This window comes from Monodelphis domestica, chromosome 6 (genome assembly GCF_027887165.1).
Source record: "Monodelphis domestica isolate mMonDom1 chromosome 6, mMonDom1.pri, whole genome shotgun sequence".
In the NCBI taxonomy this organism is placed as follows: Eukaryota; Metazoa; Chordata; class Mammalia; order Didelphimorphia; family Didelphidae; genus Monodelphis; species Monodelphis domestica.
In genome coordinates, this window is record NC_077232.1 from 136,019,740 (window position 1) to 136,047,709 (window position 27,970).

The 27,970-nt window shown below is 36.4% G+C and overlaps 1 pseudogene; it reads left to right on the forward strand.

The window, feature by feature from the left end:
* The first annotated feature begins 1,668 nt into the window (after positions 1 to 1,668).
* LOC100014614 (heat shock cognate 71 kDa protein-like) lies at positions 1,669 to 3,862 on the forward strand (annotated as a pseudogene).
* Positions 3,863 to 27,970: the final 24,108 nt, after the last annotated feature.

Here is a 27,970-nt window from a genome sequence, read left to right on the forward strand (position 1 = left end):
AAGTAAAAAATCTTAAGGAAAATAATAATAAAAAGTATAAATCAAGGTAACTAGGATTATTAAATATAAAATTAAATTAATTAAAGAATTTGTACTATATACCACAAAAACATCAAAATGAATATGTAACCTGAATATGAGTTTATATCATAAATCAAAGTGGAAAGAATGGAATGGTAACTATGGCTGGGCTGGGCCTGGGAGGGGAGGTATTCTTAACCAAACAAGGGATTCAAGGTGCTTAAAAAATGGAATAGAAAAGTTCAATTCTGTAAAATTAAAATGTTTTAATTAAAAAGTCAGTGAAGACATAATGAAGAAAGAAAGCAAATGAAAAAAATTGTGTCATCAAATGTTGAAAAATATTATATATTTACAAAGTAGTAAATGTATAAAATATATAATACTGAGATGTTTCTTAAGAGATGATCAGTGAGTATGAATAGCAAGTATAGAAAACATTATGAACCTTAAATGACCAGATAAAATGTTATCTAAAATCCTTATTACTAAGATAATTATAAATTGAGAAAATTCTGAGGTTTTACTCTATATCTTCCAAATTGATTAAGATAACCAAAAAATGGAAAATCAAAATGAGAGAACTCTGAAAAGAGAATTTACTATTGATGCAGCTATGAATGTGTTGCAGCACAGCATCACACATAGTTCTATAATAATCAATTTTATTGTGTGTTCCATAAGTTAATGCCACCATTTTTGGAGTGGGAGGTCAGGGAGAAACTATTTGTATTAAATAAGATTGATTGGAAGAAACACAATAAATACTAAGCCAAATATGAAACAAAACATCAGTCAGATAGTTTGAGGGATTTATGCTGTTGTACATGACTTCAGTTCCATTGACAATTCTGAATGATCTCTCAATTTAAGCCAAGTTTCAAGAACACAGTACTAAAAAACATATCTATTTGTTATCCAAATGTAAATTTCAATGTACCTTATCTTTATAGGAAGAAGATACTGAAGAGGAAGGAAGTAATTTCCTTGGCCTATCAAAACATATTACTAAACATTATCTCTTACTAGGTTGTGCATATAACTAAAAATCAGAAAGGAGGAAAACAAGCATAGGTTAACACCAATGTAATATGAAATATTTTTCAGAGTATCAATGACTCATCTGTTATGCTTTCTTGAGAAAAAGTGCTTAGAGTTTGCAGAATGAAAGAAAAAGAGAACGAGTGCTCCTATCTGAAAGATAAAAGAATTAAAATATAAGGTGAATTATAAATACAAGGTGAACATAAGAACTGAAATTTAATATGAGGTGGCAGGATGATACTATTTTCAGCCATATTAAAAATAGTGTAGTACCCTAATGTTGACAGGTTTGTCCTAAAGGTAGAGGTAACTAAATATTTGTATAAAAATAGTGAAGGAGAAATATGGAAAATTGACTTAAATATAACTCAACATGGCCTGGGAAAAATAGATTTACTATTAGAATAGTTTAATCAACAAATAAATGAAACATTCTTGGAATAGGAAGAAAAATTAATGCCCATTTAATTCTTCCATACCTGAACAAGAATTCCATCTACAATATACTTAAAATTTATTCATCCAACCTTTGCTTTAAAATCCCTAGTGATACTCAGCACAGCACCAGCCCTTCTCTCTCCACAGTGGTCATCTACAACCTCTGACACCCCAACAAACATGTCAAAAGGATCCGCAGTTGGCATTGATCTTGGAACCACTTACTGTAGGACAAGACTGTAGGAGTCTTCCAACATGGGAAAGTGGAGATCATGGCTAATGACCAAGGAAACAGGACCACCCCCAGCTACGTCGCCTTCACCAATAAAGAACGTTTAATTGGTGATGCCTCAAAGAATCAAATTGCAATGAACCTCACCAACACAGTCTTTGATGCCAAACGTCTGATTGGTTGCAGATTTGATGATGCAGTTATACAGTCAGACATGAAGCATTGACCTTTTACAGTGGTGAGTGACACAGGCAGGCCTAAGGTCCAAGTGGAGTACAAATGGGAGACCAAAACTTTCTATCCAGAAGAAGTATCATCTATGGTCTTGACCAAGATGAAAGAAATTGCTGAAGCTTACCTTGGGAAGACTGTCACAAATGCTGTTGTCACAGTACCAGCTTACTTCAACAATTCCCAACTACAGGCCACCAAAGACGCCGGAGCCATTGCTGGTCTCAATGTGCTCTGAATCATCAAAGAGCCAACTGCTGCTGCTATTGCTTATGGCTTGGACAAAAAAGTTGGTGCCGAGAGAAATGTGTTGATCTTTGACCTTGGAGATGGTACCTTTGATGTCTCCATACTTAACATTGAAGATGGTATCTTTGAAGTCAAGTCCACAGCTGGGGACACCCACTTAGGTGGTGAGGACTTTGACAACCACATGGTCAACCATTTCATTGTTGAGTTCAAGCAAAAGCACAAGAAAGACCTCAGTGAGAACAAGAGGGCTGTCCACTATCTGCTCACTGCTTGTGGACATGCAAAAAGAACCCTCTTCTTCAGTACATAGGCCAGTATTGAGATTGATTCCTCTATGAAGGTATCGACTTCTATACCTCTATTACCCAGGCCCGTTTTGAAGAGCTGAATGCTGACCTCTTCTGTGGCACACTGGACCCCATGGAAAAGGCTCTCAGAGATGCCAAGCTAGACAAATCACAGATTCATGACATCGTTTTGGTGGGTGGTTCCACTTGAATCCCCCAAATCCAGAAGCTTCTGCAGGACTTCTTCAATGACAAGGAGCTCAACAAGAGTATCAGTCCTGATGAGGCTGTTGCCTATGGTGCAGCTGAATAGGCTGCCATCTTTTCTGGAGATAAATCTGAGAATGTGCAGGACTTGCTGCTGTTAGATGTCAGTCCTCTTTTCCTTGGAATTGAAACTGCTGGTGGAGTCATGACAGTTCTGATCAAATGCAATACCACCATTCCCACTAAGCAGACTCAGACCTTTACTACCTACTCTGACAATTAGCCTGGTGTGCTAATTCAGGTTTATGAAGGTGAGAGAGCAATGACAAAGGATAACAACTTACTTGGCAAGTTTGAGCTCAAAGGAATCCCTCCTGCCCCAAGGGGTGTCCCTCAGATTGAAGTTATATTTGACATTGATGCTAACTGCATCCTCAATGTGTCTGCTGTGGATAAGAGCACAGGCAAGGAGAAAAAGATCACCATCACCAATGACAAAGGTCATCTGAGCAAAGAAGACATTGAGCGCATGGTCCAGGAGGCTGAAAAGTACAAGACTGAAGATGAGAAGCAGAGAGATAAGGTGTCTTCCAAGAATTCTCTTGAGTCTTGTGCTTTCAACATGAAGGCAACTGTTGAGGATGAGAGACTGCAAGGCAAAATTGGTGATGAAGACAAATAGAAGATCCTTGAAAAATGCCATGAAATAATCAACTGGCTGGATAAGAACCAGACTGCTGAAAAGGAAGAATTTGAGATCAGCAGAAAGAATTGGAAAAAGTCTGCAACCCCATTATCACCAAGCTGTACCAGAGTGCAGGAGGCATGCCAGGGAGCATGCCTGGTGGGTTCCCAGGAGGTGGAGCAGCCCCATCTGGAGGTGCCTCTTCTGGACCTACCATTGAAGAGGTCGACTAAATGTGCCAGAAGAAAAAGCATTCCACACAGCTTTCCAAATATTGAAGGACTCAAATTTGTAGCCAAGGCAGTAGCAGTTTAAAGTTAACATTTAAGCTACTGTGTAAATCTGGGCATTCTGAACACTTGAATGTGTGCAGAGGGAGAAGTGAACAACATTGCACTTTATCAGTACTGTATAAAAACAAGTGGAAATGCAATTCTTATCCTGGAGAATAAATATATAAAATTGGCACCACACAAAAAATAAATAAATACAATAAAATCCCTAATGAGAAGGAATCCATTATATCCTCAGGTAGCCAATTCTTTGAATTTGAATAATCCTATTGATTAGGAAAATTTTATATACTACAAGAAATGAAGGCTTTACATGTATTCTTAGTCAAATTTTTCTTACTAGATTTAGCTCAGTGATCTATCTTTTCAAGCTCTTTTGTGAATTCTGGTTCTATCATTCAACATATTAGATACTTTCCTCAGCTATTGTGTTATCTGCAAATTTATAAGCATGCCATTATGCCATTATTCACATCAAGGATGATTTTATTTATTTATTTATTAGTATTTTTCCATGGCTGAATATACTAACAAAATAAATAATTATAACAATAATATTTCATCACCATCATATGCCACAATTTGTTCATCCACTCCCCAATAAAGGAACACCCCCTCATTTTCCAGTTTTTTGCTACCACAAAGAGCATGGCTATGAATATTTTTATATAGCCATTTTTAATTATCTCTTTAGGGGACAAACCTAGTATGGTATTACTGTATCAAAATGCATGCAGTCTTTTGAATCCCTTTGGGCTTAATTTCAAATTGCCTTTTAGAATGTTTGGATCAATACACAACTCCACCAGCAATATATTAGTGTCCTAATTTGGCCACATACCCTCCAACATTTATTATTTTCTTTTACTGTCATATTGCCAGTCTGCTAGGTGTGAGGTGATACCTAAGAATTTCTTTGATTTGCATTTCTCTAATCAGGAGAGATTTAGAACACTTTTTCATGTAAATATTGATAGTTTTAATTTCTTCATCTGAAATCTGCCTATTCATATCCTTTGACCATTTGTGAATTGGGGAATGGTCTGATATCTTGGACATTTGACTTAGTTCCTTATACATTTGAGAAATTAGTCTTTTAAAAGAGATTTTTATTATAAATCTTTCCCAGTTTCTTACTTCTCTTCTTATTGTGGTTGCATTGGTTTTGTTTGCACATTTTTTTAATTTTATATAATCAAAATTATTGAGTTTATATCTTGTAATGTTCTCTATCTCTTGCTTCATCTTAAATTCTTTCCATTTCCATAGATCTAACATGTATATTATTCTATATTCTATTCCCCTAATTTACTTATAATTTCCTTCTTTATATTTAAGTCATTTATACACTTTGAATTTATCTTCCCCAAGATACCCTTCTATCTCCTAGCCAATACCATACTGTTTTGATGATCACTTCTGCCACTGCCACTGCCACTTCTGTAGAGACCCAAGTGATCCCAGTGATTTGGTGCTCTGAATCTCACTGCCAGTGCCTGGGACCTCCAGGGGTAGGTCTGTGGTACATTTTTGTCAATATAGCCTGCATCTTGGAATCTCAAGTTTGCCCGGCTCTTCGTTCTGCATCTAGTGTAGCAAATAGAGACAGAGGGTAGGAGGAAAGGGAGAGGATAGTCAGCTTGTGCTTTTCCTTGAGTAGTTTTTAATCTGGTTCCACTTTATCTTGTGGAAATCCACTCTCTGCCTGCCTTTTATGTTGCATTTAGTGGGAGAGTACCCTTGCTCATCCTGCTTTGACTTCTGTTCTTTTGAGGCACTTTTAAAGATTAGTTTGGAAGGATATTCAGAGCAGTTTCAAGATTTTCCTGTGACTACACCGCCATCTTGGCTCTGCCCACCCATCCACCCCAGAATAATTTTAAATAGTAAAGTAAGATAGAAAAGTGGATAAGTCCTTAGAGAGTCCCTAAATTGTCATTAAGCTAAGGATAACTACTCTGGATGTGATCAGACCAATTACAAATTATTGTACAATTAGAAATCTATTGTATGCTACTCTCTAACCCACATATTTTAATTTATTCCATAAGGAAAATATGGGTGATGTCAAATGCTTTACTAAAAATCAAGGCAAATTATATATAAAGTGTGTTGCTGATCTACCAATCCAGAATCTTATCTTATGTCTCTTTCTTTCTTTAAAGGAAATAAGGTTAGTCTACCAGGACTTGCTTTGGAAGCCAAGATAAGTAGAGAGTATATTTCAGGTGTGACACTGTGGAAATGTCAAAAAGGTAAGAGATAGAGAGGTAAATTAGGGAAAACAAAAGTAGGCAAGTATTCCTGCAATAGTATGTGTCAAAGCATTGAATGGGTTAATGAGAAATAAATCTAACATTAAGAGCATTTTTGAAGAGCTTCACACTCCAGCCTGAAGAGGAATTCTCTCTTTTCTTGATAAACAGCTACAAAACAAATATGTTTCCAGAAGATACCATTTAGACTTAGAAAGAGAGAAAAATTCTCCATTTATACATAGAGTAGACCAGAGTTAGACTGAAAGAAAGGAATTCTATTTTAACTACTTATAATATTTTAATAAATTAGTTCTAATAAAGTGGATAATAGAATATAACTCTATATCAAAGCTTATTTGCTCTATTAGCTTCCATTTTCCTTAAGGGGGGTGGGAGGGAATGTTGGCCTAAGATGTAATAAAATTACACTTAAAAATAAAAATATTTTATAATTTTGCATGCCATTAGTAAAAAATAACAATTTCATAAAATTAAATTTGGTCTTTAGATATGTTTACATATTTAAAATGGCATACTACTCAAATTATGAGAAGTAGGAAAGGATGGAGTGAGTAAATATTAATAAAAATGAGCTCCATCTACTTAAAAAGATGTTTGGCTAGGTTCATCTTTTCTTTAGCACTTCTCATCTATTTTCCTATTCAGAAGGTACCAAAAGAATCTAAATTATTGAATGGAAATCAAGAGGATTAACATAAATGATGCTACCAGACCACTTTTAAATTGCTACCCTAAAAATGGACCTTTTAAGACAAAAGTAGCCAATCATCAGGGGCAGCTACATGGCACAGTGAATAGAGTACCAGGTCTGGAGCCAGGAAGACTCATCTTCCTGTGTTTAAATCTGACCTCGCACATTTACTAGTGGTGTGACTAGTGCAAGGCACTTAACCCTGTTTGCCTCCGTTTCCTATTCTGTAAAATGAGCTGGAGAAGGAAAATGGCAAACCACGCCAACATCTTTGCCAAGAAATCCAAAATGGGATCACAGAGTCAGAAACAACTGAAAACAACTGAATTAAAACTGTTTTAAAGCAACCATAGAGGGGTAAGATAGCTGGGTTTGATGCTGAGAATATCAGAGATAGCCTCAGGTGGCTATCAGGAGCAGAATACACTCATAGGCAATCAGCAAGGAGAGGCTGCTATCTCAACAGGAGTTGAAATAGGGTTGTTACTCTGGAAACATGAGGTTTTCTCCTTTTTATCTTTTCTATTTGGAGGGTGCCTGATAACTATATATATATATATATATATATATATATATATATATATATATATAATAAAAAGACTGAATATATCTGTTCATCAAGCAGAAATGAATTTTTGAACTAATGTCTTAATGGGAGAGTTTGTAAAGACTAGAAAGCAGAGATTTCAAATGTTTGAAAGCATAATCCCACCATTCACAGTAGTGTGCCTTACTATACATATTAACTCTCCCTTTTCCTTTCCATATGTATTTAATGTATACCATATCTTATATCTGATTCCATTAAAGAAACGTATTTTTATCTGTAACACAGGTACATTGCTATTTGAAGTTGGATTGGTGATACAGATCTTGGGAAATGAGAAATGATGTGGTTTTGATAGATTGAGAAAATATAGGATAATTCTTTGTAAAAAAGCAGGCTCTATAGTGAGGGAAAATGCATTCAACTCCTGCATCTGACATTTACTACCTGTGAGACCTTGGAAAAGTCACTTATACTTACTGAGTCTCAGATTGCTAAACTGTAAAATGGATAGATTGGGATGGATGGTTCGAGGTCCTTTCCAACTCTAGATCTCAGATATCAAATATGATCCCTGAACTGAGTTGAGATAGAACCTGGGCAGCTACTGAAGCACTGAGGGCAGCTGCTCCCGTTTGCAATTAGCCAACTGGCATCTACAACACTTAAAGTTGCTCTTATCTCAAATTGGAGTGCCACCTAGTGGTCTGTGCATAAATTGCATAAATTGTACATATATGGGAATCTTTATTCAAAGTATTAGAAGTATATACTATCTTCATTTTTAAAAATTGAATCTTCCCAGAGAATCTAGGATGGATAGTCAGGAGGTATCCAAATCCCTTTTATTATTTTATCCCAACCAATAAATAATTGTCTAGCAGTTATATATTGGGCTCTATGCCAATATCAGGGCAGTTAGATGGTGCAATAGATAGAATACCTAGCTGGGAGTCAGGAAGACTTTTCATCCTGAGTTCAAATCTAGTCTCAGGCACTTACTGGCTGTGTGACCCTGGGCAAGTCATTTAACCTTATTTGTCTCAGTATCTTCATATGTAAAATAAGCTAGAAAAGAAAATGAGAAATCACTCTAGTATTTTTTACCAAGAAAACCCCTACTGGGGTCACAAAGTCAGACAAAACTGAATAATGTGTCGAAAACATTCCCCATATTGCCTATGCCCTCATATATTCCAAAAGATCTTCATTATTATTATTATTAGAGGTTGAAAAGGCCAGAGAAGGGATTTTAGTCAGATCGGCTAATTTTATTGGTGATGAAACTGAAGTTCAAGAAGATAATTTTATAATTATATATATATATTATATAGTATTATACAATTTATAATACAGTTTGTATTCCATCACTCCCCCTATGTCAGGATCAGCGCTAGAGGTGATGGTAACGAGAGAGTGGGATCTCTCACTAGTTTGAAAAAGTCATCTACATGGCATCCTTGGGCAAATGCTCAGATTCTACCCGAAAGCCTCTGCAATTCTTCTTCATATGGAGTACTTAGTGAAGGACTCCTTTCCCTAGGTTTGATTTAGGGTTTGTTTGTTTGTGGTCTGTCTGTCACCCACCTCCAGCTCCCCACCATACAGTACCCCTTTTTAATGCTCCAGTCTATATCATTGTCAAAGGAATTTTGCCTAAGGACTCATCTGACCAGGTGATTCCCCTTACTCACTCAACTTCTGGGCTGTCCTATCTAGCCTCATAGATAAAATACTGCTTCCTGTGTTTAAGAGTTAAAGACTTTCACCATCACATACATTTCCAGATTTGTTGAGGAATAGTCCTCTTCCCCTACTCTATGATGCAGCCAGATAGCGGTTCTGCCTGTCACTCACACATGATACACTCTACCTCCTTCTGTGCATTGGTATACTAACTACAGATGTTCTCACTTTCCCTCACCCTGAATTTCCAATCAGTTGCTAATCTTGCCACTTCTATCTCCACAGCTTCTTTCCCATCTGGTCCTTTCACTCTACTCACATTGGTATCACCTGAGTTTAGGCTCTCATTACCCTTACCTGGATTAAGGTAAACCTCATCAATGGTCATCTAAAGATCTCACCACTCTTTAGTTCATTATCTGCCAAAGAGATTTTCCTTAAATATCAGAATGGGCCATATCACTCTCTTACTCAATCAGTGATGAAGGCTCCCTGTTGCCTCTAGGATAATATATAAATCTATTTAGCTTAGAAATTCCTTCACAATCTTATCCTTACCTATATTTCCAGATCCATTGGACATCAGTCCCCACTCTACAGTCTTTGATTTTTCCAAGCTGGTTTTTGTTCCTTTTCACTAGCTGTGCCTGATGCCTGAAATGTACTCCTTCACCTCTGTGTCACAGGAAACTTTACATTAAAATATAACTCAAATCTCAAATGTAACCTTCTTCATAAAGCCTTAATCAATCCCTCCCTGAAAGTGCCAGTCACCCCTTTTTCAAATCACCTTCCACTTAACTACTACTAATTTATTTGTAATTATTCTGTATGTATGTATATATGTATTTCTTGTCTCCTCCATTACAATATAATCTCCTTGAGAGTGGTATTCTAATCTCTAGCACCAAAAACAATGTTTAGCATCTATTAGTGACTTAAAGGTTTATTGACTGTCCCTTGAATGTCTTTGTTTTATAATCTTCCATATTTTGACTTTGATTGGAAAAAAACTTTAAAATACCAAAAGCTAAAGCTGATGCTCTTGTTATTCAGCATCCACTCAATAAATGTTATTTCCAGCCTTCTCTCCTTCTGGATTCTTGTAATTGACAACACCCTAGTGCAAACCAAAATGGACCACTTAATTGACTATACCAATTATCAGTGGTGCAAAGGACCCCAGTCTGTCAGCTAGACTCACTCTCATTGCAATAATTAATTGTTTTAAAAATGGGCACTTGCAAAATCATTAAAGCATGTAAAGAGCTATACTGAGGGAAAAACATCCTATTCATAAGGCAGGACATAACTGGATCCCACCTGACATAACAAAGTTTCCATGTAGTGCTATCTATGCTGAGAATGCAGGGTCATTATGTGCATATGCTTGCAACAAGAGCAAGATGGTGTCATTCAAATTAACTAGATAGAGCCAGAGTTACATTGGGTTGGCCTGAGTCAGTGCCCCAGAAATCATCTTATAAAGGTGATTAGATAGTTGATTAGCATGGGCTCAAGTTGGACCAACATCCTTGTAAAGTTTACAAGTGTTTTAAAACAGAAAACCAAAAGTGAACAAAATTGGGAACATATCCCAGAAATAGATATTCTTCATCTGGTAGGCACCATCAAGTACAAAGGAACCACTGATAAAGAATTAGTGAATCTTTCTAATGTAACAGTTCTTTTGTTAGAGGAGCCCATCCTCTTCTGTCTCCCCCAGCTTCTGACCTTAACATGACAGTCCCAAAGAGAGCTTTCTTTAGGTGAGTTTCCATCCTTGGACAGAAGAAAAAGTTATGAGAGAATGACCATTGCCTACATAAGATACACAATTCCCCAGCAAAGCAAAAAGAGATTGAGATCATCTAAACTTTCATTCCATTGAAGTAACTTCACATCATACATATACCAACCATAAAAAGCCCAAGTTCTCCTACCAAATGTCAAGCCCTGGAGAGATGGATTCCTTGCTCACAGAGGTTTACCCCTCCTCATTTTGCTCCTGCCACATCTCAAAGATAAAAGAGATTGTAGGATGACAGGGATTGATTTCTTTCCCTGAACTCCAGCTCTCTGTGGTCTATATGACACTTTAAACTGTTTCAATTGATATATAAATCTGATAAACTATCTTGAGTCATAAACCATTTTAATAGGTCCATTTGAGTCCAGGCAATAAATTTAACTTTAGGCTTTGGTAAACTTTGGAATAAATGTCTCAAGAGGAACTCTGTCAGGGATAGAGTGGATATCTTGTCCCCATCATATAAGCTGAACAAATTTTCAAAGGCCTCTGTTGCTTACTGAATGAACTAGAAGTTAACTATTCTAGCAATTGGGGATCTCGACAATCTTTTTCCAGCTTCTCCTTCCATGTTTATTTCCTACTATTCCCACTTTACAATATAACCTCTTCAACACCTTTCTACTTTAACTTGGTTTTAATGCCATAGTTTACTATGTAGCTAATGTAAATTAGCTAAAGTGAAGAGTCTTAAATTCCTAAAGACATTGGCTAAATTTAAATAAAAGTGAATGGAATAATGATATCATGATAGCCTCAGAGTCAGGAAGTCCTGGGTTCAGGTCCTGGCTCTTAAATGCACTGAGTCTGTAAACACAGAGCAATGGCATAACCTCTCAGCACCTCAAATAAATCTTGAAAAATGATAAATTAAACTTGAGTTGTCTGATATACATTTGGCATTAGTGGAGGGGTTTCCACAAATCAATATAATCAGAGATCTAAAGATCTCCCTTTCTCTTTAGACTATTCACCAGAAGATCAAATACTGAAGCTGAACCTTAAATACTTTGGCTGCCTAATGAGAAGACAAGACTCAATGGAAAAGACCAAAATGTTAGAAAAGATTGACGGCAAAAAGAGAAGGGAATCGCAGAGAATGAGATAGCTAAATAGCATCATAAGAGCAATGAACGTGAGCTTAAGTGGACTTCAGGAGATAATGAAGGATAGAAGGAAGAATGAGAAATATAGAAATAAATATAGAAAAACAAGCTGGAAAAAAAGATTATAGAGGGCCCTAATTGCTAGAATATTTAACTACTAGTTTATTTAGTAAGCAACAAGAAGCCTCTGAAAATTTGTTCAGCTTGAATGATGGAGACAATAAACATATTTTAATTGATAAAGAAGCTCAAAACACACATTTTAAATTGTCAAGAAGCTGGCTTCTTCTTGTTGTTGTCTTTAATGTGACTATTGATAGAGCCCTAAATTAAAATTTTATTTTAGAAATGAATTCGTGTTCGTTCCTTGAAAATGAAACATTTTGTCTTTTATCCCTGGGTTCTTCATAAAATTTAGAAGATAACTTTATAATTTTTATAGCAAATAATATTTCCCTCTTTCTTTAAAGGGCAATAGGGAATAATTTAACCCAAATTATATTTCTTACCTTAAAATATTTTTAAAGAGTTCAACATTACTTGTTTTAATTCTGGGTAATAAGATTCATTCTGGATATAGAGATAGACCTTTAACATTTAGTGCCAATCAAAGACATAGATCTATCAGCATCAGTTCCATTTAGAAGATTATTATTTAAGTCAAAGCAAGCATTTGCATTTGCAAGAGACATCCACAGTTGCCTCTATTTTGTTTTTATTTCACTTCTGGTACTTTTCCTGATTTTTAAAAATTTCTTCTATACTCTAACAATTTGATATTGTCCATAGTGACAACTTAATTTACATGAATGGCATTCTTCTTAATTTAGTCCTACCAATATGTCCTTTGCCTATAATATTAGTTTTCTTGCTTTGAATTTCTACCAACTCAGTTAGCATGAAACATTTTAATACATTAACTAAATGCCAATTCAAAATTCAAGTCAGAAATTGGAACTCCAAAATTTTAAATCATCAATTTTAGTTCTATGGTATTTCCAGCAATGTGTGTGTGTGCACATGCATCTGTATATTTCCTATATCAATTAAGACTAGGATATTAGAATTAATTGAAGAATAAGTCTTTCAATTCATTTATCTTGAGAATATAAATAACAAAAGAATGATTTTTGCTCTTGTCAGTCAATAGTCAACAGACATTTGTTAAACAGGTGCCCATGGTTTTTGTTTTGTTTTTTCTTACTTCTTAGTAGTGTAGAGCAAGACAAGCCTGGGGCACATTTATAACAGTGAAGTTTTCAATGCCTAGTAAGCCAAGAGCCAAATTTGAGATAGGTTGTGGGTAAAGTAGAAATACCACTCAAGTGGGTGTTACAGGACCTAGATACCAGCCCCAGCTCTAAGCAATGTACAGCACATGCCTCTGGTGCTTGTACATCTGGGACAAAAATGTGTTTGGGGAAGGTATAATTCACAATCCTTCTTGACTTGCAGCGGACAAGCCATTAGATGTTTCTCTGTTGCTGGTTTGTGGCCAAGACATTGTTTGGTAAGAGTAAGTCAGCAAGGAAAAAAGATAATAATTCATAGCTTCAGAGACATTTACAAAAATATACAAAGTATGAGTAACAAACCAGGTCAACTGCAGATCTGGAGGCAAGTTATAGCTTAAGTACCGCTGGGATATTGATTTAAGCCATGTGAGTAGACTAAGAATATAAAGGTTATATTGTATTTAGAAAAACAATAAATAAAAAGCATTTCTTCATTGAAGGATTAGAGTGAAGATTAATACTGAATCTTAAGAAGATATACTTATGAGGAAAGTCAGGAACTAGATTAGGCAGGCATGATGGGGAATATTTGGATGGAGATTAGCAGCAGAAACTAAATACTACAGGCTTGTATGAACTGAAAAAGAGGGGTCAAAACCAGGAGAATAGTGTATGCATTAACCCTATAAAGACAATTTAAATCACATCCTGAAAGGTTGCAGAATGAAACATGCATCATTGGAAAAGGTCAATGTGGAAATTTGCTTGAATTTATTTTGTGAAGGTTTTTTTTTTATAACATGAAAAGAAAAAAAATGAATGCTAATCAATTGGAGGAGGGAGTTCAAAAGTCCTACCCTGATGGAAAGAGGAAATAGATGAGGACTTTGGGAAATTTCATAAGTCATTATGGTGGCAGCCTATAGTAGTGATGGAAAACATTTTCCAGATGTTTGCTGAAGCTATTTTCTTGACTTAAAACAGAATAATTAAAAATATTAGTTGGTCATTAATGCTTAATTTTTATCCTGCAAAATGTAGATGAGTCATTTCAAAAAACCACTGTTCTCTGTCTGATCTTTACCAACAAAAAAGAAATAGTTGGGAGTGTGGAAATGAAAGGAACCTTAAGTGATGCATCCATTTCAACCTTAAAATATGTGATGTGCAAGGTGAGGAAAGTCAGGCATATTCTAACAGCACATTATTGTTATAGTAAGAACACAGATTTCATATGATTCAGAAAAAGTAAAGAGGACTCCAAGGCCTAAATTCTCAAAGTGAAGTTAGAGGAATGAAAAGATCTCAAGAAAGTAATTCTGGAGACACAGAGAGAAATAATAACAAAAAAGGAGGAATGGGAACCATTCTGCACAGCGACTGTGTCTGCATAAGAAATTCATTAACTACTGAAAATGTTTTAATTAGACAATCTAGAAGATGGAAGCAAAGGAATGCAGTATAATAAAAAATGTTATAGTTCTACAAGAATAAGAACACTCACACTTGGAATGAGCTAAGATGAATAAGGTAAACTAAGCACAGCAAATAGGGTTGTGATCTTTAAAAATCTATATTATGAGAAAAGAGAAGGATTTGGTAGGGCAATAGGTTACTTCAAGTGGTGAATAGGAGAATGCTAACAAGGGATAAAAACTAGACATAGCTGCTTAACTATCATTTTCTTTGTTTTCTCTATGAAAGAGATAGTGTCAAAATGGCCAGTGAGGAATTGATACTCAAGATAAATAGGATAAAGAGTAAAAACTTATTAGGACCAGCCAGGTAGTATAATGTATAGAGTCTTGGGCTGGAGTAAGGAAGACTCATCTTCCTGAGTTCAAATCTGGCCTCAGATATTTATGAGCTCTGTCACCCTGGACAAGTCACTTTAACTCTATTTGATTCAGTTTCTCCTCTGTAAAATGAACTATAGAAGGAAATGGCAAACCAATCCAGTATCTCTGCCAAGAAAACTCCAAATAGGGTCATGAAAGTGTTGGACACAATTGAACAAAAATTATTTTACCACCCTTGGGAGGAAAGTTTGGAAATAAGTTTGCCTTAGAAAACCATTTAATGTACTTGATGTTCAAAATCAGTATGAGCTACACAGTCATGTTAGACTTTATTAAGAAAACCATTGCTCAGAAAAAGAGAGAAAGAGAGAAAATAGTCTGGGTACAAGAAACCTCTTTATACCACTTTTGGAACACTAACTTATTCTGAAGGATACATTTTAGGAATCATATGAATATGTGAGGATCAAGTTGATTACAAATAAGATAATGAATAATCTTGATATCAAACTTAAGAGAATCAGTGAAAAAGTTCAGATATTTGGCTAAAAGAAGCCTCAGATAGGAGGAGAGGACATGATGGCTTTCTTCTTTCAGAATACCTAAGGAGAGGGATTATAGTCACTTTTCTTGGTGCCAGACAGAAGAACTGAGGACAGTGGGTGGAATTTGCAAAAAGTCAAATTTAGGCTTGATGTTAGGAAAAACTTTCTAAGAAATGGAGATATCACAAAGTGGAGCAGATTTTAAGTTGATGGGTTCCCCCTCGTTTAACACCTTCAGGCATACTGAATGACCATTTGGTTTAGAGATTTCTGTTTAATTAGGGGTTAGACTAAGTCTCTTTCTAACTCTAGTTATATAATGCCATAGAAACTAGGTTTACCTGAAATTAGCCCTCTGGCTTTGGGCAAATTACCTCATTTTCTGAGCCAGTTTCCTCATCAGTAAAATAAGAAGTTTGTACTAGATTACAAGTGTTGCTTGAAAAGAAATCTTGAAGTTCTTCTAGGCTATATATTTCATTTTATGGATATATACATACATATGAACATATACCAGTTTATAGAGTTTTAGAATATGGACAGGTTTTGTGCTGAGTCCTCAGTGCCTATATGGATGAGAGTTGTTTTGTTGTTGTTGTTTTTCTGGTATATGGGCTAATGTTTCCTTGACCATGCTAACTACTGGATAAGCTATGAATCTTCTGCTTTGTCCCATGGGCATCAAATTCCACTTAAGTGCCAGGGATCTGGGTAGCGAAAGGGACAGTCCCACTGCAAGTGGGAGATGGTTTGTGCCCTCAACCAGAAATCCAATCCAAGGAAGAGAGAAAAGGTAGGTCCTGGGCAAAGGAAATTTCCGGGGCCCTGTAGGTGACCTCAACTACCTGCCTACATTGACTACCTCCATAGGTGAACCTGAACTTGACCAGGAGGCTAGGACAGAACAATGGGAGCTAGGAGATTACTAAAAAGCTTAAGCCAGAAGTTCTCCCTCTCTCCATCTCTGACCTTCTGCCAAGGGACTTCCTTGCTGTGGTCAGCTGGAGCACCCAAGTGGATGTTTTGTTAGATTTTGGTTAGATTTGGGCTCCCTTTCTATCTCTCTCTTTTTCTACCTATTCAATTAATCCTAATACATTTTACTAAAATCTAAGGACCCGAATCCTAATTTTATTAAGACAGCCCCAGGAGAGGAACCCCAGGATGACAGGTCCTTGAGTACCAGAAGCCTAGGCTAGCTCCCCTCTGTAGTGCTGGATGACAAAGAGATAGAGTATGAGGACACTTATATAAAGGAAGCATCCCCACCCCACCACATTTCTAGCATCCTGGGGCAAAGTAAGTCCTCTTAAGCTTATGCTGTTTATAAAGCTAATAAAAAGTCCTTTCCTTTGAGTTTTGGCTTCACTATGACGCAGACTACAGGTTTTGCTGACTGTCATGTTCCCCCCAAAAGAGGGGCCACAATAAATACTATTGATTTAATGTTGCTGCTTTACATCAAAACCTGCACTAGACTACCAGAGAGAATGTTGACTAGGGCCTTTTCTTAGAAAAAAAAAGATGCTTGTTGCGGATATAGTAAGCAGCGTGATCACTCCAATAAATTGCAGGCATGCTATTCAGATGTAGTGAAAAGGAAACAGCCCAGAGAAGGGCATATAGGTTTCTTTTGTTTCAGCTCTATGCTTCAGACATCCTAAGTATTCATTTATTCCTTTGCCCTTTCACCCTATTCAGTTAAACTTATTCTTAGCTATTGTCAGGGCATCCTTCCCTGGAGAGGCAAAAAGGAACAACTATAATCAAGTGTAACCATATTTATCCAAAATTGTTAAGGAGCCACCCATTCAAAGTACCAGCCTCCATGGAACAGAAATCACCTTGATGCTTTGTACAGGCCAAGGGCTTCTTTGTCTCACTTCAATCACAAAACAATTCTTGATCTAAAAATAGGAAGAAAAAAAGGAGCAAGTTTTTGAATTGAAGATTCTATCTAACTTAAGTGTTAATTATATATGCAAATCGTTTTGTCAATTGCCTGAAGAGGTGAAGTCATAGAATCTTAGGAGTCAGAAGGAACATTAGAGGTCATCCAGCCCAAACCTACTGAAAGAAGAACCTCCTCTTCAATGTACCACTGGCAACTGATTTTCCAGAATCATTAGGAGTACCTCCCTTCCCCATGTGATGACAAAGTTGTCGTTACTATTAAAAATAGCCACTCTATTGAATAGGAAATAATTTTATTTATTGAAACTAAGTCTACCTTCCACTAACTTCTATCTTTATAGGAAGAGTTATTTTGTTAGGGAGTGGTAGAAAGGGAAGGAAAGGAAAGGAGGAAAGAAAAGGCAGAGAAAAGAGATGGGAAAGAAAGAAGGGAGGAAGGAAGGAAAGAAGGAAGAAAGGAAGAAAGAGAGGGAGGGTGGAAGAAAGGAAGAAAGGAAGGAAAGAAGGAAAGAAGGAAGGAAGGGGGAGGAAGAAAGGAAGGAAGGAAGGGAAAGAGAGAAGAAAGGAAAGAAAGAAAAACAAGAAATTATTAAGCAACAACAATATGTTCCACTTTACAAATATATATGGAGGATCAAAGGATCACCTTACTGTTCACCCTCCTCTGGAAGTGCTTTAACTTCATAAGATCAGTTGTTTACTTTTGTGCTTTGTTGGATTCATAACTTCATTAGTACTACTGAGGGAGCCCAGAGCAGGGAATCACCTAGCCTTGGAAGTTTAAACCAGCCGAATTCCATTCAAGTATTGGCCCTTCGACAACAGTACCAGCCCCTAACCATTATAGAGCCCCAGACTGAGAACTGCAAACAGGCAGGCACCCCCTCTGCCCCCTAAGAGAAAAATAAGTTGGAAATGAGGGAGATCTGAGTTGAAAATTGCCTTGAGAAATTCAGCCAGGAAAAATGCCAAGGTCCCGCTACAGACAGATAAACTGGGACCTAGCCCAGGTCCCAGATAAACTTCAGCACCAAGATCCCAGGTGCAAAAAGCAACTTTTCAACAAGGGTATGCAACAGATAAAGAACTGGAAGGAGGAAGGGAGGGAGACCATTCATGCTGAAAAGTATTTAAGACTGAATCTTCAGGAGGGAAATCTGAACTCTGAAGGCAGAAGTTCCCACTGGTGCGCACCAGTCCATAATAAAGGACCCTTTGTTGACATTGCCCATGGTCTTCCTTGGTGGTGAGTGAAATCCCAGACATTAACACTATCATTCCCAATACCAGTGTAGATTCCAGCACTCTCTCTCTCTCTCTCTCTCTCTCTCTCTCTCTCTCTCTCTCTCTCTCTCTCTCTCTCTCTCTCTCTCACACACACACACACACACACACTCACACACACACACACATCTTGTAGAGTCCTTAATTATGTTGTTCAATATGATAGAATCATGATTTCAGGGCTGGAAAAGCTGTTTGGTCACACAGCTTGCTGATTTTTTAAAACAATGTGGGAATTCAAAAGCAAGAGACCAATTAAGTAATTTTTCTAAGATTATACAGAACAAGGATTCAAATTCAAGTTCTCTGACTCCAAGTCTGTCAGTTCTTTCCAATACACAATGAAATCCTCCTTGAAGAATTCATCCAAAGTATGAAACCTTTTCTAAGGTTCTTTTGCTCTTTAGGATACTGACGACCCAAGATTAATTATTAGGAAGCAAAAAAATGTAAATGTTTTATTACTGTCACTGTCTTTGTTCTTGATATTTTTAACATGAAATGACAGATCTCAGATGTTTATGGCATGTCTGATGACTGCTTCCATCTTCCAGTGCACTGCCATTATGTTTATTTCCATAGCTGACAGTGACTAATATGAATTCAAGGATTTTTTGAGCTGGAGGAAGTTACCATTTCAAAGAGCTGATGCCAAAACTGAAACACAAATATATACATTTACAAAAGAAAAGCCTTTGTTGAATAATGACATTTCTTGGCTCTCTGTCAATTTTCTTACAGAGCAAGTGCATTTGTATAAGGAAAGAAGCAGTAAACTAAATGGTATCCTCTCATCCCTTTCTAGACTGTCATCTCAATGTGATACAGTGGATAAAAAATGGGAGACATCAAATCAAAAGACCTAGATTTTCCTAGTTTTGCTCTAACCAGCTATGTGACCCTGGGCAAATTTTCAACCCTGGGGAACCCATGTTTCTAATAAAAAAAGGAGTGTTTGATGGGAGATGATTTATAGTTGACACTCTAAAATGCTTATCTCCAGGAGTTTGCTAGAGTCAGCTCATGCTGGTTTACAAGAACTGATTGTTCCATTTTCAGTGTGAGTATACCTCAGAAATTAGCTAACTATACAAATCAGGACTTGATTTGTTTTGATGATTGCATGAGCTTAAGAAAATTTTAGGGGAAAAGTTAATTGTGCAAAGTAAGCTTAAATATGTGTATTGTCTTTTTTGGAAAGCTGATGGTCAAACTTTTACCATCATACCCTTGGCCATATTTGCCTTTCAGCATCTATTACTAGTCAAGAGGCCTGTCAGGAAGTTGAATTCAAATGTGAGTCAGTAAAGAGTGGAAAAGGAAGGGAAGTATAATTGGTTCAGTCCTGGTTCTGACTCCTAATTCTATCCCTTATTACCCATATGACCATGAACAACTTCCTTCACCTACCTAAGGATTCAATTTCCTTATCTGGAAAAGGAGATCCGTGGATCAGATGATCTGTGGCTCTAAAATCCACCTCAAAATCTGTGGTCATAATATCCTGGCTTTGCAGAGTCTGGTTGTCCTTAGGGAACTCTAGGGGGAAAATAATTATATTATATATACACCATGGAGAGAAAGCTTATGTTTTTATGTTATATCTACTTATCTATATAAAGCATATATATAGATATAGATATGTAGATATAAAATAAAAATATATATCTGTTTAGATATAGGTAAAATATCTTTACATGTCTATGTCTGAAATCCAGAAAGTAAACTCCCTGAGATTTTCTCCCATTTAGGTGTAAGCCCTGAGAACACAAGTTGAAAAAAAATATTGAAAATCAAGGAAAAGAGAACATGCTTAAATCTTTGTGATTGAAGTGTATTAATGGACTAGTGTAATGTGATGGTGGGCAAGGCATATCAAAGTTTCAGTCTGCTAAAGTCAATAGATCATTTTTGGACTACCCCTTCATGCCTCCCCTTATCTTTGATTTGCAAGATTTTTTTAAGTAAAGTATAAAACCCATGTTCCTATTAATTTCCTGAAACTGATTTTGATGGGGGAAATGGGGAAAAAGCATGAAGGTATTGTGTATCTAAAGTGGAGGTTGGAAGGAGATCTGGGCAAAAGGAAAATATTAGATGGTTAGACCTAATAGGAACTGTATTTTTTTCATCTTTGTATTCCTAAATCCTAGCACAGTCATACATAGTAGAATAACCAGAGGCATTTATATGATCTCATTCTCAGTAAATGAAACAACTAATTCAAGTTAATTTTAAATATTGTAAATTTAGGGATTTGTTTTCTAAAACTGTTACACAGCTAATATGAAAGTTGGAACAATGAATATTCTTTATATTTGTTTGCTATTTACATTTACATATATTTGTATTTAACTGCTTGTGTGGCTTTTTCCTAGTAGAAGTTAAGTTTCTTGAGAGCAAATAGTATTCACTTTTCTACTGGTATCTCTGTTGCCTAACACATAGTAGCCACTTAAATGTTCACTGAACTAAATAGTAGGAATATGTCCATGACTTGCTACTCCTGAAAGTTTGGGGATATTTTTACCATCAAAGTAAGTTAAGATTTTTCTCCCCTTGGGGGACCATTTCCCAGTTTACTTTGCAATACTGTGGCACTAAGAGAAGAATGAACTCCAGCATGAGGTTTTCTAATAGGAGACAACCTCAACAAGCCAAATTCCTAGTTTCAGGCAATTGAATATTGTATTTTCTGCCAGTAGCAGGCAACGGGCAACCTTTGCTCACAATAATGCAGTTCAGCTGACGTGAGCAGGCAGAATTGAAAGAGGAGAATGTGCTCTATCATCTTTTGGAGAATTTCAATTTTCTCTTTCAAGTACAGTCGAATGAATTTTCTTTGCAACCCAAAGACAGAAGATCTTGATTACTGTTGCAAGAATAATCTTGGCCTTTGTGTGTAGAAGATAGGGAAAATAAATAGTCTTTCTGGATGATGTGTCAGCTTGTGAACATATAAAACAAGATATATATTTTGAGGGAGAGATTAAAGTGAAAATATTGGATCTATTAAAATAGCAATTCGCAGTTATTATAGAGGATACATACAGGCAGTTCCCTTTAGTAAGACTTGGTTCATCTTTTCCTATCTCAGCGGCACTAGAGAATGCTCTGGGGCAAAGATGAGAGAATTACCTGGGCATATTGGCCTTCCTCCCCATTGGTTGCTGAAATGTTTTGCTTTTGCTTTAAACTCTGTGATCTTCTATATGAAGCATGCTCTTCCACAGGCTTTTGTGCTACCAGTCTTCAAGTAAGGATGGAGGGAACACAATTCTCCAGAAATCTTGGATAATACTGTGTTACTGATTCTGAAAAAAAAAAGATGACTCTAGCATCAGGTAGACCTGGTTCTTCCTGGGAAAATCAGGAGTGTGTTCTTTGGGTGACTTCTTTGTCACAGAAAAAAATTCCAGGCTCCTTCTTTCTCCCTTCTCTTTCCTATTGATATTATTCCCAACGTTCAAACCATACTTACAGGACAGTATAGGAAGTGGACATTTTATGGTGTCAAACTCACACATTAAAAGACCTCTAAATTGTACATCAAGATCCCTGCCAGCTGTGTATTGACTAAGAATACAGCACATTGATATTCAAGTTCAAATCCTGCCTCAGTCAATCATCCAACTCTCGGTCTGTGGGCAACTCAGAAAAATCTTTCTTAGCCTCAGTTTCCTCATTTGTAAGATAGGGATAATTACTAGCAATGCAAGTAAGCATCTCCTCTATAATTCATGATTTTAGAGTTGTCTCAATGAATGCTGGCAAACTCAAATACCACTAAACCGTGCATAAGGATCTTTTTACGTGATATTTTGACTGTTTTAAAATTTATTCTTATCTATGTTTTTATGTAATTTTATTTATTTTGTTAAATATCACCTAATTATATTTCAATGTAGGTCAGGCAGCACCTGAGAGTATTGGAGGAGTATCAGGAGAATAAACGAGATGCCAATTATATATATATATATATATAATACATAAATTATATATAAACATACATTATATATCATGTGTATATAAATGATGCATATCTTATAATGTATATAAATATCTTATATAAATTTATAAATATACATATAAATACATTATTTATATACAAATGTATATTATATACAGGTTATATATAATATAACATATTTCAGAGGTCAGCCTGAATTCAAGGCCTGCTCTCTATATACTGCCTTTAGAACTAGTCTACTCTCCTTTGAATAAGAAATCCTCTTCTGACCAATGACAGAGAAAATAGGAAAGGTTTCAGAAAATCTTATCAAAGACATATCTATCATTTAAAATAGGGCATGGATTCAGCATTGTCTAGCTACTTCTATATTCTGTGACTGAATTTTTTAAAAATCTAGAACCCAATAGAGTTCATAAGAATTCATACATGTAAAGGAACAGAAAAGGATACAGAGGAAGTTACTCACCCAACTGGACTCTGTACTGCCTTGCCAGTTCTGTTGCTAAACTTTCTTCCAGTGTGCTCAGTTCTATGGCTAGTCTATAAAGGGCTCAGTTTTCAAAGAAAAGAAAAATTCTTCTCTCTCTCTCTCTCTCTCTCTCTCTCTCTCTCTCTCTCTCTCTCTCTCTCACTCTCTCATAGTATGAGAAATGTTGATTGATGGCCTCATTAGAGCTCTAGGCAGTATCTCCTGCCTTCTTACTCCTACAGCTCCACTGCAGTGCCTCCTAGATTATGGTAAAACAAAGGTAAACTTGCACCACTGTGTTAAGACGTTATGAAAGCTCCCCCTAAGCCAGAGGTTCTTTTTCTTAGATTTTATTTAATTAGTCAATTTAGAATATTTTTCCTTGGTTACAAGAGTCATGTTCTTTCCCTCCCTCCCTCCCACCCCCTCCCATAGCCAATAGGCAATTCCACTGAGTTTTACATGTGTCCTTGAACAAAACCTATTTCCATATTGATGTTTGCACTGGGGTGATTGTTTAGAAATTTTGTTTAGAATCCCAATCATATCCCCATTGACCCATGTAATCAAGCAGTTTTTTTTCTTCTGTGTTTCTACTCCCACAGTTCTTCTGAATGTGGACAGCATTCTTTCTCATAAATCCCTCCGAATTGTCCTGTATCATTGCATTGCTACTACTAGAGAAGTCCATTACATTTGATTGTACCACAATGTATCAGTCTCTGTGTACAGTGTTCTCTTGGTTTGGCTCCTTTCACTCTGCATCAATTCCTGGAGGATGTTCCAGTTCACGTGGAATTCCTCCAGTTCATTATTCCTTTGAGAACAATAGTATTCCATCACCAACATATACCACAATTTATTCAGCTATTCCCCAATTGGACAAGCCAGAGGTTCTTAACGATTTTGCTGTCAATGATTCCTTTGCCAGACTGGTGAAGCCTAATATTATTGTGGTTCACTGCCTATACTCATAATCAAAAGAAATGCTAAATTTTAGCTAGAAGTGACAATAAAGGTGTATTTCTCCTTATTTAAGTTCATGGATCCTCTCAAATTGATCAATGGGTCCCCATTTAAAAACTCATGCCCAACTAGTGTTTGATAAACCCAAAGACCCCAGCTTTGGGGACAAGAACTCACTATTTGACAAAAACTGCTGGGAAAATTGGAAAACAATATGGGAACAATTGGGTTTAGATCAACATCTTAATCCCTATGCCAAGATCAATTCAAAATGGGCAAATAACATAAATATAAAGAGTGAAATCATAAATATATTAGGTGAACATAGAATAATATACCTGTCAGATCTGTGGGAAAAGAAGGGATTTAAGATCAAGGAAGATATAGGGATGTGAAAGGTTAACTTTTTGGTAGGAATTTGAACAAAAGTCAGAAGAGCAGTTTGGTGAAACACAAAACACTTAGTTTATTTTTAGGAAAGTTCAGATAGGAAATAGAAAGGAGGAAAGTGAGAGAACTCTTATATGTATACTTAAGATTCCAATCTTAATTAAACTTTCTAAAATACCCTAAATCTATCTGCCTTCAAGGGCATGGTCTTCTGCCAGGCCCAGCCTACTTTCCTAGTCTGACTATCTAAGAATTTACCCACTATCTAACTACCTACCTAAAATAATCAATAATCAATAATGCTGTTAAGGCCTTAAATCCATTCTTTTCTATCCACAACTGTCAGTTAGTCAAAAAATGCCAGACTCAGAGAGAGAGAGAGTCAGAAACTGCTGCTCCTCTCCCCGGGGGACCCAGAGACAAAAGCCCCTTTCAAACAAACTGCCAGCAACTCACCTACCAACTCTCAACCATACCCTCGCAATTATCATCAACTGGCAGCCTGCACAGCAAGGGGGCTCTTACTCAGAAATCTTTTTGCTCCCTTGCCTCTTAAAGAGAAAAGGGAAGATTAAGAAAACTCTCTTAGCCGAAAACATTGCAAAATGTATAATGAATGACTTTGATTATGTCAAATTAAGAAGGTTTTGTATAAACAAAACCAATGCAACCAAAATTAGAAGAAAAACAACAAACTGGGAGAACATTTTCATAACAAAACTCTCTGACAAAGGTTTAATATACCAAATATATAAGGAACTAAGTCAAATTAACAAAAAAAAAGAAATAAGCAATTCACCAATTGACAAATGATCAAGGAATATGAATAGGCAGTTTTCACATGATGAAATCAAAACTATCAATTAGCACATGAAAGTGTTCTAATCCCTCCTGATTAGAGAATACAAATTAAAACAACTCTGAGGTACCACCTCACACCTAGCAAATTAGCCAATATGGCACAAAAGGAAAGTCATACATGTTGGAGAGGATATGACAAAATTGGGACATTAATACACTGCTGGTGGAGTTGTGAATTGGTTCAGCAATTCTGGAAGGCAATTTGTTACTATTCCCAAAGGGCTTTAAAAGATTATCTGTCTTTTGATTCAGCAATACCTCTGCTGAGTTTGTACCCCAAAGATAATAAGGAAAAGATTTGTACAAGAATATTCATAGCTGCGCTCTTTGTGGTGGCAAAAAAAATGGAAAATGAGGGGATGTCCATCAATTGATGAATGGCTGAAAAAATTGTGGTATCTGTTGGTGATGGAATACTATTGTGCTCAAAGCAATAATGAACTGGAGCAATTCCATGTGAACTAGAATGAGTTCCAAGAATTGATGCAGAGTGAAAGGAGCCGAACCAGGAGAACCTTATACATAGACACTTTGGTACAATAGAATGTAATGGACTTCTCTACTAACAGAAATGCCATGATCCGGAACAATCCAGAGGAACTTTTGAGAAAGAAAGCTATCCACATTCAGAGAAAGAACTGTGGGAGAAGAAATGCAGAAGAAAAAGATATGATCGATCACGTAGTTCAATGGGGATATGATTGGGGTTTTAATGTTAAAAGATTACTGTACTACAAATATAAATAACATGGAAATAGGTTTTAAACAATGCGACATGTATAACCCAGTGGAACTCCCCCTCCCAGCTTTGGAAGTGGGGAGAAAAGAGGAAGGGTGTGGGGAATAATGAATCATGGAATCATGGAAAATATTCTAAATTTAAAAAATTTTAAATACATTTTTAAAAATAAAATAAAATAAAATAAAAACTCTTGCCCTTGGCAAATATATAAAGATTATGAATTAGATCAATTTCAATTTCACATCACAAGTATTTAAGTGAAAGCATGCATGTATAAAAGATTTGTTAAGTGCCTGCTATGTGCCAGTATTGTGCAAATTGCTGGAGATACAAATTTAGAAAGTATGATGGCCCCTGCTTTCAAGAAGCTCACATTCCAATTTAGAAAACACCACATATGGAAAATGTCAGCTGCAAGTCAAATGGAAATACCCAGTTTTCTTGAGGTACAATGGCAAAGCAGATGGAAATACCTCTCTGAATGTCATTTTCCCTGATGAAATCACATCAGTATCTGATGTTAAACCATTTCACAGGGGTGATGGGGAATGAATGGCTGGCCCCTTTTCCACCAGAGTTACTTATTCAGGTGATGGCTGTGAGGGTTGGGCTGGAAGCAGGGCTTGTGATCTGTAAGACGCTATTATTCTCAGGGATCCTATGCTTATCTGCCTATTGTTGATGGATGGTCAGTTTTTGTATCTAGTGGCATAGCAGGCACTTAATTTTCCAAGCATCTAAGAGCATTGTACATGTCTCATACTGTGCTAGTGACAAGAGATATGGTGAAAAAAAATGGAAGAAAATAACAAGTTTTCAAGTAAGGAAATAAAAATATGTAGAAAATTAACATAATAAAATTTTGGGCAACTGAGGGAATTAGAAAATGCTTTTTGTAGGTGGGAGTACTTGAGTTGGGCCTTAAAGGAAGCTTGGAATTCCAAGTGACAGAGCCAAAAAGGGAGTGCATGTGAGGCATAGGAAACAACCTGTGAAAACTCATAAAGGAGTGTGATGATATATAATGCACAGAAAAGAACAAATAGGCCAGTCTGCAGGAGTGATTTGTGATTATCCTGGAAAAAGAAGCTGAAAACACATTATAAAACATTTTGAGGAGTGAGAGTAGTTTATATTTTTATCTATAGGACAATAGAAAGCATTGAAAAATTTTGAGGAGGGAGGGCCTATGCTTCAGGAACATCAATTAGATCATTTTGTGAATAAATTTATATTGATGTCCCACATCTCAGTTTTCTGAAAACAAGTAGTCTCAAGCTCTCCATGGTCACTTTATCCTCTGCTCAACTACCTACCCTTTATGCTTTTAACTCAGGCTTGCTGGAAACCAGAATTTCCAAGCTCAACACTACCCACCAAAATTGACCTACCCTGTCCCTTTTCCAGCTAACTTAATATTCAGGGGATAGTATTATATTGTGTGATAATGGATTAATATGCAATCTCCCCTAGGTGATATATTAGCATTTTAATAGGATTTTTTCCCAGAAGCAATCTTTTAACTAAAAGAAATGATGAGAATTTTTGCACCACTTTTTCACACTGTTGATCACCACTCCCCTCTCAGTTCATAAACTTCTCTCCATTGGTTCCCATGTCCTGGATCTCTCACCTCCGTGATTATTTCTTCTTTCTTCTTTCTTCTTTTATTGGTTTATCTTCCTCCATTCACTAACTATCAAACTGTAGTAGGGTTGCTATTACTGATCTCAAAAAACAGGTTTAGCTGACACTGCCATGAGCACTGACAATATGGTGCCAACATCAATCTGGCCTCATTCTTCCAGGCAAGTCCAGACTATGCCTTCTTAGAGTTTTCTTTTGTCTAAAGGTCTTCCAACATTCATGAAATTCAGCTTTTCTCCAATCTGAATTCTCTGATATCAAGTGTTGTTTTGAACCTTATATACTCCCCTCACTTACATAGTGGTATTTCTCCTCTAAAAAAATTTTTTTTCTGGA